The sequence below is a fragment of the Lepisma saccharinum genome, chromosome 1 (genome assembly GCF_977018435.1).
Source record: "Lepisma saccharinum chromosome 1, izLepSacc3.1, whole genome shotgun sequence".
In the NCBI taxonomy this organism is placed as follows: domain Eukaryota; kingdom Metazoa; phylum Arthropoda; class Insecta; order Zygentoma; family Lepismatidae; genus Lepisma; species Lepisma saccharinum.
In genome coordinates, this window is record NC_139229.1 from 65,839,301 (window position 1) to 65,859,689 (window position 20,389).

The 20,389-nt window shown below is 39.0% G+C and overlaps 1 protein-coding gene across 1 annotated transcript in view; it reads left to right on the top strand.

Moving 5' to 3' along the window:
* The first annotated feature begins 2,358 nt into the window (after nucleotides 1–2,358).
* Nucleotides 2,359–20,389, top strand: part of Dscam4 (Down syndrome cell adhesion molecule 4) — a 482,573-nt gene continuing 464,542 nt past the window's right edge. The window contains exon 1 of the mRNA XM_083132205.1: nucleotides 2,359–2,416. The gene's annotated coding sequence lies outside the window, so the exon portion shown is untranslated. The remainder of the gene's footprint in view (nucleotides 2,417–20,389) is intronic.

The window sequence follows — 20,389 nt, forward strand, 5'->3', positions numbered from 1 at the left end:
AGAACTAATCAATTGCTGCATTACCTAATATACAGATTGGCATATACAGAAATATTCACTAGCATCTTATAATGCACTTTTGGCGTTACCTTTTACAAATGATATACAAAGATGCATTAATCTGTAAATCTGATTCTCGGCAAAGGCCAAAAAAACACACCTTAATGCAGGGATTCCCAAACTTTTTTCGTTTCACGGTGCCCGTAGTGTTTCAAGAAATTTCCGGGGCACCCAAGTCAGCCTAACACTTGCAACGCTCAGTTAGTGTGGTTAGGTTGCTCGTCTTAAATTAAAGAATAAACACATATTTCAAATTAAGAAACATTTTATTTGTAAAAAGTGCTAAACAAGCACACATTTGGAACAATCATATCATTGATTGAAAATTTTAGTTAATTGTATTATTGGAAAATTTCCCGGCGCACACTTTGGGAACCACTGCCTTAGTGCATAAATCTAAGCGTTCCTTGTGCATCCAATAGATTTGATGCATTTAGTATTCTATGTGTAAAATAAAATTTTCACCAAATAAGAAGAACTCATAAGAACGTATAAGATATCTATTAATTTGAGAACATTAAGGATAACATTCTAACAAATCTATTTCTCCCTATTTTAATTCTTTTGAATTTTATTCCACTTTGTCTTAAACTCTGTTTGAAGTCTATTCCTTTCCGGGCTCATTTTGTTTCCGAAAAAAAAACTAATTTGTTATTATTACAGTGTGTATGGTGCTCCCTAATCCCCTATGCTACTGAATGTAGCTCCCCAATTGTTCTCACTGTGCTGGGTCAACTCAGGACCATTTAGAAGCTTAAACTATTCTGCTACAGTGGCGAACATCCCATATACGCAGGGGTAGGGGTATATAGGGTGACTGTTCAGCTAGTACTGAATATTTTAGTCGAGAAAAGAGAATTAAGGTATCGTGCCCACTTCTTACTAGTCTTGGGCGATATATCCTCCAGACGATATATCGCGATATTAAAAGAATGTCTTCCCTACGATATCAACTAGACCATATACATATCGTGTAGCCGATATATCGTCTATATTTTGGCGATATATATAGTGTCAGCGATATATCGGCATGATATTATAGAGATATATATCGCGTCATCGATATATCTTCACGATATTTGGCGATATGTGTCGTGGAGATGATATATCGCCGATAACACAATACGGAAAAAATATCGTATCATATCGTCTGTGACGCTATTTTCTTGACGATATCGTCCACCCCTAATACTAACATACAGATATATCTGAATTACGATTTGTAGCTCCCGCTATCTCTGTTTAGGAGGGAGTGTTCGCATATGTTCGGATATATTAATATTATATATTTCTCTTCATCGCTAGGTAATGACTATTATTTGGAAAGGGGGGGTTGAATTCCCAAAATACCTGAACCTGATGACTTAGGGATTCGAACACGTGCTATCCCGATAAACACGTGCAGTCGTCACTCTTTATTCTCCGGAAACAACCATTTAGGGAACACCTTTTGTTCCTTTTGACAGTTACTTCTAGTGGTCCTTATAAGGGCAAGGGAAGAATCAGAGGTTGTTGTTTTGCTGAAGATATTTAATTTCTTCTTTCCCCGCTTTACTTTCCCAGAGAGTTTGAAAGAGGAGCTGGTAAAATTTCACATTCAATTAGTTTCCCCTCCCTACTCCACCGGGACAGGGGCTTAAATTAAAGATAAAAATCCACGTTTTCCCTCCATTTTCCTTTCTTCTCTTCCCTTTCGATCTTTATGTAATTCTTTTTTGTCTTTTCTCTCCGCTAGGACCATTATGTATTAAGTTTTCTTTGACACAATTCCTTTTTCTCCACGTTTTCCACTTTTCCACCGTCAGCTTCGTGTCTTTCAGTTTCCGCTTTCTCGTTTTCCTGTCTATTTCGTTTTTTTCTTTTGTTCGTGATTCGGATGAGGCGGTGCGCGCTTTTCTCTTTTCCTTTTTTTTTCTGATCCTCCCCGTGTAAGCTATAGAAGCCAGCAACTCCACCATCCCTCCGGCGAGAGTGGACTCGCCCCGCTCTAATCCCTGGGCCGCTCGTCCGTTACTATAGCAGCGTGCCGGAGTAGCGAGTAGCAGCCATTGAGACCGCATCGGGCCTGCAGGTGAGTGGGGCAGGGCGGGGCTAAATCGATGAGGCGAAAGCATGATGGACAACCCTGAACAGTACCAGCTCATATCATCTCTCATCCTGTAACATTGCCGAGATTTCGCTTCTGATCGATGCCGAGCGCGGTTCATTGTCAGGGGTGTCCATTGCGAGCTTCATCCCATTCAGGCGGCGCATCTCCTTTTCTCTCTTGCAGTGAAACCGGAACGGTCGTCGTAGAAAGGAGCGTACTCTAAAGCCGGTAGCCTCGCGTGGTACGCCTCTGCTCTCCATCCGCACTGTAAGTTAATCTCTCTGCATGCCTCTCTCTGTCCTAGGCGCTTTATCCTATCTGTCTCGCCCCTAGACAACTAGAGTTAGAGTTAGGAGAACGTGTACGTGCCCGGCATGCTTTTCTACAAACAAAACTTACGGAAAGTTCCTTAAACTTTCAAGCCGACCTTGGTGTGTCCTGAAGTCGAACTCAGGACCGCACCGGAACAACTTCTCAGTAACCAGACAGCGGTCGATAACCCTTTCATCCCCCCACCCCTTATTTTACCGTAGCTTATTGTGTCAGTAGTTACGATACAAACGGAACGTCACACAAAATCGTTACAAAGTCTCCCCCCTTTACAACCCCATCCGTTCGAGTCTGCTTTGAGCGACGGTGAAGAGTTCACCGTAGCGTATTTTGCGAACACGTGAGTGAGTTTGAGTGCGTAAAATGCATGTGCGTGTAGATCTGTGCGTACCGAATACCTGTTCGGAGTGTATCATCTATGTGGTAACCGTAAGAGCCTCTTTTCATATCATTTCCACATTTGTATTAACTTGCGCTTGTACGTATGTTGAAATGTAGGAAATATGACCACTATCCTCAAAGAATTAACAGTGGTTCCGCGTTCGAATCGCGGCCTGATCATGGGTGTTCTATGTGAGTGTCCTTTCATCATATCATCACTTATCCTCATCTTCGCGATTAGTCAAAAGTTGCAGGAAAGCGATGTAAAATAAACCAAATCAAATCAAACCGAAATAATTAATTAAAGCGTGGATATATTTTTATTGTGTCTGGCTGAAAACGTCAAGTATGGTTTCTGGGCTCGAATTCCAGTTGAGATATACAGAGTGTAAAGGGAGAAGAACATGGTCGTAAATTGATAATGTGACCATTTTCCCCTTTTGATAAAGATATCTTAGATTTGCTGTTGTAATATGTGTAATTAAATGAATATCTGCCAGAAAAAGTCAGCGCACGTACGCAACGTATACGTTCTCTGTGATCATCGAGAATCTCATCGAGAGATTGACATCTGCAAAAATTTTAAACTGAAAAATTTAGTCATATTTTACAGACGTAAAATTCAAAAGATGACTTCCTTGTAAATGAACAACAAAATGTGTGTCAAAATTACATTTCAAGTATGTCTAAAACGTCCAGTACACAGTTTGTTATACGCAAGAGGTGTACTGATTATTCGACAAATATTGCAGTAATGTGTGTGTGTGTGTGTGCAGTGTCAATATTTTTTTGTGCACTCATGTACCATTGTACTTGTAGGATTAGGGTACATAAAAGGTATGGTCTTCCTGAAAGAGTTTTAACGTGTTTTTTTTCTTTTTATGTCTAGGAATTTTCTCTTAGATAGCTTTTTATGATCAAAATTTAATTTTTCGTTCTGTAAATTTCGTGACGTTTCTGTTCTGCCACGTACGCTTGTCTACTCCTCGTACCGTACCTTCGATACCAGTGATGTAGCTTGCAAAATCCACAACGAACCAGTAATCCGAAACAATACAACGATTGTAGATTATAAATTGCAAATTTGCTTGTTTAAACTTCTGCACAGGTTGTTTTATGATCTCAAATCGTCAATGTTTGTTTTATGCTGAGATAAGCTAATCGAGACTGGCCCTCGATTTCAACTGATATTCGAACGACTGTTCGATGTGGTTCCACCTGGATGGAACCTGGAACCCCTTGATCACAAGTCCATAGTTTTAGCACTATATAACCAGGGAGGCCCGTGGTTTCAATATGTTACGCACAGATGACTTCTCTTGTAGGACTACAATCGACCTCCTTGGTGAGGTGGTTATTGTAACAAGCTACGTAATCAGTGATACCTACTAATAGTTCGTTCCCCCATATTTTTCTCAATACCACCTTATAGCGGTGATATAGAAGTACTGTCACTATTACGCATAATGATAGAACAAGAGCTCCAAAATGCCAGGCCGGTGTTTGAAAAATTTGTATAATCTATTATTTATTGATATGCTCTCATGTTTAGTTTCTTTCCAAGAACACTCAAGAATCGAAATTTCTTCTTCACATCTTTTGTTGTACAATTAGCAGAAAAGATAAGAGGCAAATTGTCCATCATCACTTCCGTTTTTCTTGTTCAATCCACATGTTTTGAGGAAATGGAATTGTATTGTCGACTGCTTACTCATGCTTTTTGTTTAATTTCTTGAACACCACGTTGCAGAAAGCAGAATAAATGAACACAGTGATGAACATTTTGCCTACTATTAAATATTTGCCGTCGATTATATCCTTGCTGATGTTCTTTTTTTAATTTGTTCTCGTGATTTTGTGCACTTTATAATAACGAATTAATGGCTAGAACTTTAAGTATAATGACAGTGCGATTACAACCGAAATATAGCTTCTTAGATGTAATGGACGCATCATAATTATTTCGCTAGTAAGTTAATAACTACTTATACTCCAGATCAATCATCACTTTATTAAAATTTTCCTTCACATCGAATATATAAATATTGGCTGAATATATTTACTGTATTAGTAATACTGTCCTGAGTGATAATAATCATTTTAACAATTTCTATCCAGACCTGTTCTCCGTAATTAGCACAGCGCGCTACAACGCCAGTGGTCCCGGGTTGGAATCACGGTCTGGCCATGGGTGTTCTTTGAGAGTGTCCCTTCATCAATTTCATCATATCATCACTCATCCTCATCTTCGCGATTAGCCAAAAGTGACAGAAAAAAATTGAAGTAAAATAAACCTAATTATTCAGCCGGCTCCCGTGGCGTAGTGGTTAGCACATCGCGCTACGACGCTAGGGGTCCCGGGTTCCAATCCCGGAGTGGGCATGGGTGTTTGTGAGTGTCCATTCATCAATTTCATCATATCATCAAAAAAACGAAGTAAAATAAACTTAAATCAATCAATCAATCAATCATGCCTAATTAGGCAATCAATTTCTAACCAGAGTTCCTAGGCTTGAACCGTGGGTAAGACATTGTTGTGTCATTGTGTTAGTCCCATTAGTCATTTCATCCTCATCGTCACGATTAATCAATGAGATAGAAAGGTGACGAATAATTACCAAATTCCTTTATGACAGTGTTCGAAATTAGTAGTCGCAAAGTGTAAAATGAAACTGTAATTTTTAGATTGGTCTAACTTTATGCACAGGTATAGTGTTGCGGAAAATTTGCAATTTTTCATGAATCGTCTTCTAGTGCGAATTACAATATTATGGATTCAATAGAATACGCATTTCCATTGGTTTCGCCAAGTACAAAAAAACTTATTTTGATTCAATCCCTGGATTCTTTTAATGCTTAAAATTCATATAAACGTCGTCAAACTTGACCAAATTCTACCTCTCAATACATGTAGCAAGGCAAAAATTCATGATTATTTTTTTAAAAAAATTCAGACTGTGTATGTTCTCTTTACTAAAGTGGTTCTTGTTTTAAGTTTTTCGTACACACTAGTTTTGAAATTGTACTTTTTTACTATGATTTCAAATTTTGCTGACTAACTTTTCAGTTTTGACATCACATTTTACACATTAGTCGCAAAATGGCATCTAAAAGTCCAATACCATGTTCAACCCTATTTCATGAATGTCCATGTAATCATCATTCCTCATCTTCCAACCTCCGTGGTGGAGGTGTTAGCACAACCCGCTAGGACGCCAAGGGTCTGTGTTCGAATAATGCCGACCTGGGCGTGGGTGTTCTTTGCGAGTGCTTCTTCATCAATGTCTTAATTGAATTGATTGAACTGTTGTTTTAAGTCCACTTTATGCACAGAGAGACTAATCGGGATTGGACATACAGTTTAAAGTGGGTCCGAACCACTGTGCCATATGCCTCCACCGGGTATCGAACCCGGGACCCCTTGACGACGTTTCCACTAGGCCAACGTGGAATCCCCAGTCATCAATGTCACCATATCACTCATCCTCGCGATTAGCCAAAAGTGGAAGAAAAGCGACGTAAAGTAATCCATCAAAATCAATCACTTCATCCACATCGTCGCGATTATAATCAAGTGGGAGAAAAGCGACGTAAAATGAGAAATCTATTCAACAAAACTTTAAATATACACACTGGCTGTGAGGGTAAAATACGCTCATACCTAGTTCTTGGACCTTCACAGTAATTGATTGATTTATTTTACTCAGCTTTTCTGCCACCTTTGGCTAATAGTGAAGACGGTAAGGGGTAATGATATGATGAAACTGATGAAGGGACACTTTCAAATAACACCCATGCCCTGTCCGGGATTCGAACCATGGAGCCCTGGTGACGTAGCACGACGTGCTAACCACTCCGCCACGGAGGCCAGCTCCTTCAGAGTAAACCAGTGCCTTTAACCACTCGCCCAGCTCAGTCGAATATGGCTGGGGAGATCTAAGAAAGGGGTTTGGAGAGAAGAGTGGATGTAATGCCTGGGCGTTCTGTCTGCGATAGAGGCACGTTTCGGCGTTCGTGCACGCAATGCTAAAAGAGAAACGGGAAAGTGGATTATCCAATATATCCCACGGGACAATACGGGATGCTCCCGTTACGCGGAAGAAACTACTCGCATTACAGTCAGCGGTCTGAAGGAACAGCCTGAAAGACCCACGGAGAGAGAGAGAGAGAGAGTAAGAAAGGCCTGAGTAAAAAGCAAAGAAATTAAGAAATTATCAAGGTTTCAAATACCTGAATAAGCCAGGGAACAGAAGAAGACAAACAAGAAAGAAACTTAGCAAGTTTTAAATTGTGACCCACGCTTAATTATTCAAATAATTTATTTGAATAACAATTGGCACACAAATGTCTGGAATTCAAATATATTTCTAGTTTAACTAGCATGCCATGGAATATTGTAGGGGAAATATAATCCAAAGGAACGGATTTTGCCTTCTTACAGAGAGTCCTTTTTTCGTAACGATTGTCCAGAGGAGGGTAATTATTCTCACTATATTTACGTAATGAGTATAGTGTAGCACAATCTCCGAAAGTATAACTAACTAACTAACTCTCTAACCCGAAGGTTCATGGCTGCAGCAACACAGACCTTCCATCTGTCCCTATTCTGAGCACGATCTATACATTCTTTTCCATCCATACCGATTCCCTTTACGTCCATCTCAACGTTATCCCTCCATCTTCGTCTTGGCCTTCCTACAGGTCTCTTACCATCAGGTTTCCCAACAAGAACCCTGTAAACTCTTCTTTCCTCTCCCATTCGTGCCACATGGCCTGCCCACCTATGTCTTCTTCATTTAATCATTCTAATAATATCTGGATATGAACGCAAATTATGTAGTTCTAAATTATGTAACCTTCTCCACTAAGGATTTTATTCTCAAATACTTTAAATTTATGTTCTTCTTTCAATGTAAGAGACAAAGTTTCGCATTCACATAATACTACAGGGAAAATTAGTTTTGTATATTTTAACTTTTAGTTTCTTAGATATTAAACGAGAAGACAATAGTTTGTGAAGATAAAAGTAACATGCATTTCCTGAATTGAACCTGCTTTTTATTTCCTCTTTAATATCATTATCATTTGTTAGTATTACTCCTAAGTACTTGAATTTGGAAACTGGTTCAAACGAGTTGTTATCAATAATTAGAGTCATTAATAATTAGATTTTAATTATTACCTAACACTTGGTTTCGGCCTGTAAGCATAAATTTAGTTTTCTCTTTGCTAACTTCTAAACCTATCCCTTTAGCTGCTTTGAAAAATATCTTACCATTATTCTTAATTGTATTTATATCATCCCCTAATAAGTCTACATCATGGTAACAACTAAGTCACACCGTTTAATTTTAGTCCTTCGTTAGTTTATTGTACCTTCCTAACAGCATATCCTAAGGCAAGATTAAAGAGCAATGAAGATAATGCATCTTTTTGTTTTAACCCATCATGAATTCTAAATTTTTCAGACATATTAATACACACACGAATTTACTTTCTGTTTCACTGGTGCATACTTTTTTTATATTACCAAGCTTCTTAGGTATTCCAAACTTTACTAATATATTACCTATCTATTTTGACCGAATTATATGCTTTTTTAAAATCAATGAATAGCTGATGGACACTTTTATTATATTCCCACTTATATTCCAATAGTATTAAATATTTAAATAGCCTTAATTGCATGCTTGTTTCAGTGTTTCAATCTTTGGAGATCCCTTTATCCGTCGTAACGGCAATTGGATGCATTGTGCATCTTTGAGTACTCTAGGTTTCTTAACTACGTACAGTCTAACCTAATTCTGCTGGCGACTTTATAATTATAATTCCATTCATCTGTATATTTTTGTCCACTATTTCTTCATTGAGCATCTACTCTCGTCTCTGTTTTAGATGTTCTTTTATTTTGCTTTCGCTTTGAAATAAAATTAACTCTTAAATAAATGAATGCTTATTTTCTCGTTTATTACCTAATGCTACTTTATTCTGCTAGTGAAACCAACGTTCCAGTGGTGACCATTTACTCTACATTCTATCAAAAGAGTACTAGGACAGTTCACTTGTTGCAAGGTTCCGAGATCTAATTACTTAAGTTTCCTTGCAGAAAAAGGCTTTCGCAGTGGTTGGGTTTCGTATTATATTCTGTATCCGCTTTGTGCTTAGGACCAAAAATAAGAACTTTCATCATCGTAGACTGCCATGACGTCATAAGTAAATGAAACAAGTCTGCTCCTTTTGTGCAGAAACGTTGGTAGTTGCATCCAGAAAGTTCTTGAAAAGATGGAGGTTCAGCTACTCGAAAAGCCTTTTGAATGTCATTATGGGAAAGAACTTGAAGCGAAATAATAATATTTACCTGTCTTCTAAAAGAAAATTAAGTGAAATGGGGGGAGGGGATCTGACCCACATAACCCACTTCGGTGTGCCTTTGATCTCTAGTGCGATACTGACCTTCCCGATGGCACAGTGGTAGTAGAGTCGTCGCCTTGTAATCAAGGTTGTCCGGGTTCAATTCCCGGTGGAGGCACATAGTGATTCGGATCCCACTTTAAACTGCAGGTCCAGTCCCGATTAGTCTTTCTGTGCATAAAGTAGACTTAAAACAATTCAATCAATCAATCAATCTAGTACAATATCGTCTAGGTTGAGAAAATGGACGTGCTCAGAATTTTGAGTGGGGAGGGAAGAGTTATGCCTTCTATTTTCACCGACAGGTATATTTCTACTATTTCAGCGTCCGGCCTTGTTTTAGGGAAGTGAAGTAAACTGGCCCCATCAACCCCTCCCGGAACTATTGGTTAATATAGTAGAGATATATAGCAGATAATGCATAGGATCTCCGGGAACCCCTCCATCGGTCTAGGATTTGGGCACCTTCGCCTCGCCACAGATGCCTCCGCACACTCTCTGGGCACGGTCCATTTCCACATTTCCTTGTTTCGTCACTTTTTTCTTTTCTATTGGGTGTTCCGTTCTAATACCTATTCTATTTGGGGATGCTGTTCTTTCACCTCAGAGTATGTCCTATCCATCTCCACTTTCTCTTTACATCATTTTTCTCTGTTTTGTCACATTTTTAAAAAGCGACAGACCCACCTATAGCGCGGGACTTTTTAAGCACCCTGTAGATAAGCTCAATGAGGTTGCATAAAAGAGTATGGTTATTTTCTAGCCATATCTCGAGCACACGCACGCTTGTGTGTGTGTGTGTATGTGAAAGAAGTTCTCGAGTAATATCGCCGGACCTTTCATAAGTTAGTTGACTATAGCAAAGTTAATCATAAAGGTACTAAAAAAACTTCGATATATTCGTACATGATCAAACCTTTGTACACATTTATATCTATTTTGCTAACACCATCAATTATGAGTTTTTATTCGCATTATGACGTACTAAGTTGGCAGATCGTACCTTTGCGTATGACAGTTATTTCCGCTTACATTGTGTGCGATATATTTATGTCAATCCTACCCACTCCATATAAAGTCTGCACCAGTGTATCTAGCTTATCCAATTATGCAAACAATAACGTGGGGTGATGAGAATAAGGTAGAAAAATAAAGAAGGTGGGTGTTTCCCGCCTGCATCGCTTGGTACACCTAGAGCTTTTTGGGGCTGTTAGCCTTATTCGGGCAGTTTCTGGTGGCAGTATTTTCCCCAAGCTCTAAGCTTGTAGTTTCCAGGAACGATGAGGATTTCTGTTCTGGAAAGTTTTTTTTGTTTCATCTTCCAAGGATCTACCGCTAACGATTGCATCAATTAAGTACCTATCCTGCGCCAAACACATTACTGGGCTTTGCTTTTTGTTGTTAGCCACGTGATACGTGTTACTCCACGAGAAAAGGGGGCAAAAAAGGGAAACTCCTCAACTAGGTGGGCCACACGAGGAAGTGGTTTCATATTCCCGCACGCAAAACCTCGGCAGCCTTGTATTTATGACATGGGAGAGGATGTTTCTGTTCTTCGTACGGTGCACCAGCCACTAAAATTGGATCAGTGCCCCCCTTTGCGTTACCAGTTTTTATAGCTCTGGGTAATGCAGTGGTAACGTCGTCGCCTTGTAATCAAGGGATCCCGGGTTCGATACCCTGTGGAGGCACATAGTAGTTCGGATCCCAAATTAAACTGTAGGTCCAGTCCCGATTAGCCTTACTGTGCACAAAGTGGACTTTAAACACCAAATCAATCAGTCAAGCTCAGGGTAATCCCCTGTATGAATCTTTCGTATCTATTGCGCTTTTGCTCTTCTCTCGTTAACACTGATGTTCCCGGTAGCTTATAGTTTTATTTTCCACTTTTTCAGTCGCTTATAAATTATTCGGTTTCGTTTTTACCCGTTTCTCTATTTCCTTGCCTTTTATTGTATGTCTTTCACTGTTCTATGTTTTTCATTTCTCTCGTCATTCTTATTTGTTCCATTGTAACTCTTCTCAGATTTCTTCATTCACAATTCTGTTACCGAGCTCGTTGATTGGTTGACTGACTCATGATCTCGTCATCTCGGTATGAGCAAGTTTTTCTTTGTGAGCGTCACTTCATCAATTTCATGCAATCATTGGTCGTAATGGTCGCGATTAGGCACAACATTAAATAAGATAAACAGTTGCTGGCATTTCCTGCTTTCGATGTTCTCATTTCAGATATATTCATTCATATTGACTCTCCTTTTCAGTTTTTACTTGTCTGTTTCTTATAAATTACTTTCCTTTCACGTTGTTTTCTAGATTTTTTCCTTTCTTTGTTACTATGGATTCCAAATGAACTTTTCGTCATAAATTTCGCTATTTATTTTCTTAATATTTCTGCTATAATTTTTACTCCTACTTCACAAGAACTATTTGCTCATTACTCATTATTTTCTTAAACTTAAATTGTTGTATTTATATTGTCCTCTCCAATTTTTAACATTTTAAAGAGTTACATTCTAGTGGATGTCTTATTAAGGAGTTTATATTAAATCTCACTGAACTTCAATTATACTACATTTTCTAGTTTTGTTGATTACAACGCTTTCATGGGTAATATTGTATTGCAGTTGTGAAATGTAATTTCCTTTTCCAACTTGCTCTTGCTCTATCATTGTTGTGTCCCTGTGAAGGCTGGGGTGGAGGGGGGGGGGTTTCATGTAAAGATGATGGTTGTCCTTTGTATGAATGCTATCTTATTTATGTAATCTGCTTTTTGTGTGATGTTTGAGTAATGAGTAGCTGGAAGTTAACAGCATAGTTTGATCTATGCGAATTCAGTTTATCCCCATATTTGTAGCAGGAAGTGTGGGGCACAATCTAATTTATGAGAATTCAGTCCCCCCATATTTGTAGTAGGAAGTTTGGAGCACAATTTGTCTATAAGAATTCAATTTCTCCCCATATTTGTAGCAGGAAGTTTGGGGCTCAATTTTTCTGAGAATTCAGTATGTCCCCACATTTGTAGCAGGAAGTTTGTGGCACAATTCGTCTGAGAATTCAATATTTCCCCATATTTGAAGCAGGAAGTTTAGGACACAATTCGTCTATGAGAATTAAATATCTCCACATATCTGTAGCAGGAAATTTGTGGCACAATTTGTCTATGAGAATTCAATTTCTCCCCATATTTGTAGCAGGAGATTTGGGGCACAATATGTCTATGAGAATTCAATATATCCACATATTTGTAGCAGTAGTTTGGGGCACAATTTGTCTATGAGAATTAAATTTCTCCCCATATTTGTAGCAGGAAGTTTGGGACACAATTTGTCTATGAGAAGTCAATATCTCCACATATTTGTAGCAGAAAGTTTGGGGCACAATTTTGTCTATGAGAATTCAATATCTCTACATATTTGTAGCTGAGAGTTTGGAGCACAGTTTGATTTATGAGAATTCCATTTCTCCCCATATTTGTAGCAAAAGTTTGGGGCACAATTTGTTTGTTTTGATTTATTTTACTTCGCTTTTCTGCCACTTTTGGCTAATTGCGAAGATGAGAATGAATGATTAAATTGATGAATGACACTCACAAACATTCATGCCCATGCCGGGATTCGAACCCGGGATTTCTGGCGTTGTAGCGCGATGTGCTAACCACTCTGCCACGGAGGCCGGCGGGGCACACTTTGATTTAAAAGAATACCACTTGAGGTTTCTGTAGCGCACTATGTGATCAAAATTCATACATACAACAAATAAGATAATTAGTTAATGACAAGAGGTACCGGCTTTCTTGTCAATGCTTAAGTTATTTTATCGTAATCAATGTGTTGAACTGTGGTTACCAGAATCACGAAACTGTAGTTTCTCTACGTTCATGTTATTAAAACTTTGTCACAACTTTTGTTATCGCAATATTCATACACAACTTTGCTAGAAGGTAAGATGCAGTTTAGATTTTTCAAAGAATCTATTCAAACTTTTGTGCATCATCACTGAACCATGAAGGCAAGTTTACAATGTGAACTTGAGCTTCACTGATCAAAGCATTGTCTGCAAGTTGATGCACAGGATTCAATCCCTCCCGAGGTTTAGCAACGGAAAACTTCAGCCAATTCTCTTCTGTGAGATAGACACGGTTTCTCCCTGTGCATTGTATCATGCCACGAAGGCTCATAAGGGCTGCGGAAGTAAGAGATTCGCGTCTCGGCTGTAGTGGAGGTGATGCGATCAGTACCACGCTCCTACTACCTGTCGCTACCAGGTACGCATTGAGGAGGCTGGGTGAACATCAGAATAGCTTGAACGGGAAAACTCCCAATAGAGATCGTTTCTCCTTAATCGATCTTTCAATTTCCGCACACGTAAAGATAATGTAATTATATAAGCTACATCATGATCATCGTAGGCTTAACAGTGAGTTTTGTAGAAGTTTGATAGGATTATCTCGACTGATTGGAGAATTTCGAAAAGAGCTTGCATTCTTTTTATTATGTAAGAAGCCAAATAAGTGAAATATTATTCTTATTCATGAAGGTATACAACATTTGTCCTATGAGAGAATGTCTCTTGTTTGTACGTTTTGTTTTTCCCAACAGTTTGCTAGAATATTGAGGGTTAAAATGACACTTTACGTTCAAAACAATATAAATAGTGGGAAGTACATTGAATAAAGTAACTGTCTTAGTCTGAGTTTATTGATTTTTAAAGTCCACTTTATGCACAGATAGGCTAATCTGGACTAGACCTCCAGTTTAAAGTGTGATCCGAACCGATATGAGCCTCCTCCTGGCATCGAACCCGGGACTCCTTGATTACAAGGCGACTACGTTACGACTACACCACAGCGGAGGCCTGTAATTTAGTAAACACTAACCGTAACTGAGCTGCTTTATCACGAAAGTAAATGTAGATCATTTAATGTTAAAAAGTAACTTTCGAAGATTGCCAGCCATTTAAAAAAAAAGGTGAACAATTTAAATCAAGTTCTCCCGAGTTTCGAATCAGATCGCAGCTCCTGTCTCCTGTACTCAGATGGTATTCTCCTCAGATAACGTTGGCAGGGAATGTTGGCAACGACACTTCGCCAATAAGAACTTTCAGCACAAAAGGTCAAGAAACTGGCTAAGAACTTAGTACCAGAAATCTGCTTTGAAATGAACCTCTCGTATACATTAGGATTCAGGAATTAAAGAAAATGCATGTTTTTCTCTGAATTCTGAAGACGATGTTAAGGATAATAATAGTATGTTTATTATTATTTGCACTTCTTAGGTGATATTGCTCATTTTTTAGTATTTCTAAGGATTTTTATCCCATTTTAATTGTTTTTAGGTTTCCTAACTGCATTTTGTTCTTCTACGGTCGTTCATTGCATTTTAGTTTCATTATAAACTTCCAGAATCAATATGCAATATTAATTTGAAATAATCCATTGTCTAGTACTTTTACCTGTACTTATTCTAACAATACGTTTCTAGAACACCTGTTATCTTGTCAGCAGGTGAAAGAAAATCCGGTGATGGGATTAGAACCTACGGTGTACACCCAACGGCCAAAGAAACTGTAGGCTTATTGTCCATCACCATTTTAATTCGGTCTGTATTACACAATGTGATGAAAATGACTTGAAATAATGACGTCAATTAGCAGAGGGCAATGCCTGCTTCGAACCAACATAGTTTCATTCCTTAAAACAACACAAGATGTAGAATAAAAAATAATGAAAATAGCTGTGGACAATTTGCTTACCATTATCTTTGCCGTTGACTGTACCTGTGATATTACTACAAATCCGCTGCACTGACAAACTACTCCATGGTGTTTCCAAGTAAGATAATTTAGTAGTATTCTGAGCACGCGAATCTTTACGATTATTTCACTAGCCACTTTCCTTTAATTTCTTTCAAATTAGTGTTTCGTATCACCAGTGACTTGTCGTGGAATTTTCGCTCGTAATAAGCTGTAACGGTGGTTCACAAACTTTTGTTTAGGTGTGTAATACAGCAGATGTTCAATTCGCGATGTAATATTCCGCTGCCACCAAGAGGCAACACTGTCGCCATAAACCTATACTGTACTCTTAGTTGGGGATCACTAGTAGAGAGGCTGTCTGAGCACCGTCTGGCAAGGTACATTATTCAGACTTTAACAGCTATCGGCACCAGTAATCCTTTCCAGGCAAGCTTCCATACAGACCTTCAATCTTTCATATGCTTAGACGTCCAATTCATGGTCGCTGCTTTGGTGGCCTAGTTCGTTGGAGTACCGGCATGGGTGTTTCTTCTTAAGTTGTATCTAACCAACAGTCATCCTCATCGTCACGGCTGATCTTGGAAAAAAAATATTCATAATCGGAGTAAAAATAAACAAAATATAAATTCATTTGCCTTTTACTTCTCCACCCGACCCATGTATCTAACGCTGCTCTAGCGCATTGAGAACTGGATTCAAGATCTCTTCACCAAAGGTCCCAGGTTGGAGCCGAAGAGGCAGAGACGCTGCGTAAAATACGAAAAATACATGAAATTCAAAATCCATTAAACGCGCACTTTCCTGATTGAATTAGATTATTATACGTCGCTTTTCTGCCACATTTGACTAATCGGGATGTGAAGAAATTGATAAAGGGACACTCGCAAAGAATATCCATGCCCAGGCAGGAATTTGAACTCGGGACCCTTGGTGTCGTAGCGCGTTGTTCTAACCACTCTTTTTATTATTATTGATTCAAAAACGGTGTACATGCTTAGGAAATGACATTTTAATATTTACATGTTGTTTTACTACAGTTACAATATTTGGTCTATCTTATTATGTATACTACATTTTTGTGTAAACTATATTTATGTATAATGTACTATTAGGAAATTTGCGCAATATTTCTTCCTGGTTATTGTTCTTTCAAGAATAAACTGACGTCTCTTGGAAGACTGCTCTGTTCTTTAGGAAATATATATAATTAATAATGGGCTATCATCCATTGCACTGCATGTTGTTTCGTGGGAGGGAAAAAATTGAATTCAGGGAACACTATGTCTGTTTCCGTGAACTGAGTTGGTGATGTGCGATAGCTACGAGGGTGGTTCAGTATGCTCCGCCCCTGACATAGAAGGAACCCTCGTAGGAAAACCAAATCACTGTCACTTTTCAACATAGTCCCCTGCAACATTAACACACTTTTTCAATCGGCCTTCCAGTGCTTCAATCCCAGCAGAAAAAAAATCTTTTGGTTGGTCCTGCAACCAAGCATTCACAACATCCATAACCTCGGAATCAATGGCAAAATGTTTTCCACAAAGGTGTTTCTTCATGTTCGGGAACAGGTGGAAGTCACTGGGGGCCAGATCTGAAGAATAACGGGCATGAGGGACAATTTCGAACCCTGCTGAATGAATTGCAGCCACCGCAACTTGGGAGGTGTGGGCGGGAGCATTGTCACAATGGAACAACAAACCACGGGCGAACATTCCATGGCATTTCTCCTTGATGGCAGTACGTAATTCTTCAATTAGGGTTGCAGAATAAACACCTGTGATTGTCTTTCCCTGTTGGAGATAATCTTTTAAAAGGATTCCTTCTGCATCCCAGAACACAGATGCCATCACTTTGCCCTTTGATGGTTGAACCTTGAATTTCTTTGGGGTGGAGAATGGGGGTGTTTCCATTGCATGCTTTGGCGTTTACTTTCGGGATCGAAGTGGTGAACCCACGTTTCATCCATTGTAACAAATCTCTTCAGAAACTTTGGCTTGTCAGCCTTTATTGTCCGCAACAGGTTCTGACTTGTCACACGACGTGTTCTCTTTTGGTTGACCGTCAGCATTCTCGGGACCCAATGTGCAGATATTTTTTCATTAACAAATGATGATGAATAATTGAATGCACACTGCCAGTTGAGATGCCACATGTGTCTGCTATATGGCGGACAGTCACTCACAGGTCTGCCAAAATCATATCATGCACTTTTGTAATCATTTCTGCTGTGGTCACCATTGAAGATGAGCCACCACCATGCTCATCTTCACAGGTCTGCCGACCACATTTAAATTCACGGCACCATCTCTTCACTAGATCATATGAAAGGCTAGAGTCTCCAAGAGTTCCCACCATATCTGCATGGATGTCTTTGGGTGTTCGATTTTTCTTGAGTAAATATTTTATCACTGCTCGGACCTCAGATTTTTCCATTGATTCACATGTGGCTACACTTCTTACTGATCATCAACGTGTAACGAAAAGAGAAATTGTTGTAAATTCATGAAACTTTGTGGATATTAGTCTAAAGAATGAGCAATGTTACATATAAAATTACAGGTCTCTACTATCACTGGAAATGGGTCAGGGGCGGAGCATGCTGAACCACCCTCGTATATACGACTTAGCATAATTCTCAGTTTTGTCCATGCCTGAGAGGAATTTCTGCACTTCGTCATCCTATGGGTTAAAGAGTCAGGAACTTTACAGGAGAAGCAGTTTGGAGAGTCACTTATTCCGTATTGATAGGTCCTATCCCCTGTCACTATAACACGACGGACTACTTTGTGCCAAATGGATTGTCCGACACTTGAGAGGTGTTTGGCTGTGACATTTGTCCATATCCGTGTCCAATTATGGTTGAGGGAGTCACGAACTATACGTGGCACTGTGTTCGTTTCACTATTGAATTCTCTGTATAACGTTTTTCCAGATGGTGCGATGTTTTCAATCCTTATTATCTGGTAGCATACATGTACGTACGTACAGCGATATCCTTATGAAACTAAAACCTCCTTGGTATACATTGGATATCGATGGGAGCTTCTAATGGAATGCTACGTAATATTGTAAAAAAAAGGAGTTCTTGGCTTGCCGTCTCTTGCGGCGAAAAGGTTGTGTCAAAGCCGGTCTCTATGAACAATGCTCGTGCCTGTGTGGTCACGTGAAGTAGTGCTAAACCACCTGATTTCTCTGGTAAGGTGAGCTCGCTCATTGCTACTCGATATATCGTATCTTGCCACAGAAACGTGCCAACAGCTTTTTTGACCTTGGCTACGTGCTATGTTTTGAAAGGCAAGATTTTTCTCAACATACCAAAGTTTAGATAAGGCGAAAACATTTATGAACCGTACTCGTGATTTTCAACTTAAAGAGCTTATCTTGTTCGCTCTGATACCGTGAATAGCCCTCTCACAAGTGATCTTGCTACTTGCTTCGATCGTGTTTTCGATAGTTGTATGAACGTTTATGCCCAAAACTTTTAGTTTCGTGGCGACGGGGATCTCCTTGCATCTTTTGAGTGGATTCTCATCGCCAAGAAGCATCAAGAATGACTTTCGTCTGTTAAGTTTTGCTCCTGATGTATACTCAAATTTGGTTATTTGACAATGAACTCTGTGAAGAATGCTTTCATCCTTTAGGAAAATTGTTACATAATCTATGAAACTTCCAACTTTTATTGTTGTGGGAGCCACCGAAATGCTCTGCATATGGTGTTGAATTAGATAGGCCTAAAATCTATGACTAACTTTGGATTTGTCTTTTTTGGAGCCACTCTGTCACGGAAGTCGGTACATACACTTTTCTCTTACAGCCTATTTCTGCATTTAGCAACTCACGAATCTTTTCTTGCTTCATTTTGTATTTTATACTTTCCTTATATATTATTTTTATATTGCGTAATATTTTCTTTATTTTTGTTAACATCAGTAGTTTAAACTTATGAGATATTCGTGACTTTAATAACTGTATTGCTGTCTTTACGCAAGAATTTTATAAGGTGGAGAATTTATTGTCTTCTCTTCAAAGCAGTAGGTCCTATATTTTGCCATCTACTCCTAGCTCCAAATTTGAGGAAAGCTGGACGAAAATTGAAGGAGGGAGTTATAGCGCCATTACCCTCCATGGGCACGCCACCATGTATGTCACATTGTATTCTCCAAACCCCCTTTGGGCTTTGCGTGTAAGAGGAATGCGTGATTCTCAGAGATAACTTGCTCGAAACAAGTACTAATTACTTTGGGTCCTATTAGGGTAATTTTCCTCGTAGCTTTACCCCTAATCGAACGCATAAATCCTTCGAGAGATTTGTCTCCGGAAGGCAATCCGAGCATCTTTCCCCACTGGAACACTGCAATGAGAACAGTGTCTCAAGATTTGGTGCTTATTCCTATACTAGTCACTTTCCTGACTCTGTCGGAAGGATATTTTCATGCACTGAAGATATGAATCTTACAAAATAGATGATCATATCAGTTTGCATTAAAATGACAAAGCTTCTAATCTATTACGGATAGACTAGCTTGCTTGGAAGTGCTGGTTCAGTGGTTAACGTAGTGCTCTACGTCAGTAGTGCTGTCCCAGGCGTCCTGGGAAATACTTGGATGTGTGTTTTAGTCTGTTTTGAGATAAATTCAAAGATTTTGCAAGGATAAATTCCACTCTTTTCTTAAACAACATTCTTGGTGAAAGATATTCTAAATATAAAGGTTTCTATAGGTTATTATTATTAATTTGTTTTGAACAATCTTGAATAAATTTATTCTCATGAATCGTAAGTGCAATTTAATACTTAACGAGGTAAAATTACCACTGAATGATCTCATTGATTGACTTGGTTTATTTTACACTCGCTTTTCTGCTTCTTGTGGCTAATCGCGAAGATGAAGATAAGTGATATGTTGAAATTGATGAAGGGACACTTACAACGAACACCAATGCTTAGGCTGGGAATCGAACCCAGGACTCCTGGCTTAGTAGCGCGCTGTACTAACCACTACGCCGCGAATGTCGGCACAGGATGATTTGGGATTGTAGTTAGAAAATTGTCTGTAATAGCTGAGAAAGTCAATGAATTTATTATGTCAAAATGAGCAAGAACCCTGATTCAGCTAACTTGTTCAGTTTTACCAGGCACATTTTTGTCCAGCCTGTACCGTCTCATTCCGCCACCACACACTAAAGAGGTTACTATTTAGTTACAGAAGTCATATATACGATGCGAATGCGGGCAGGCGCACATAGGACATTCAGCAGGAGCTATGGAAATGAGACTTGCGAAACAGAAGAGCAGGAGTACTAATGAAAACCATCCGCTACGTTAACAAAAAAAAGGTCCTCTCTAACCATTCGCATTCC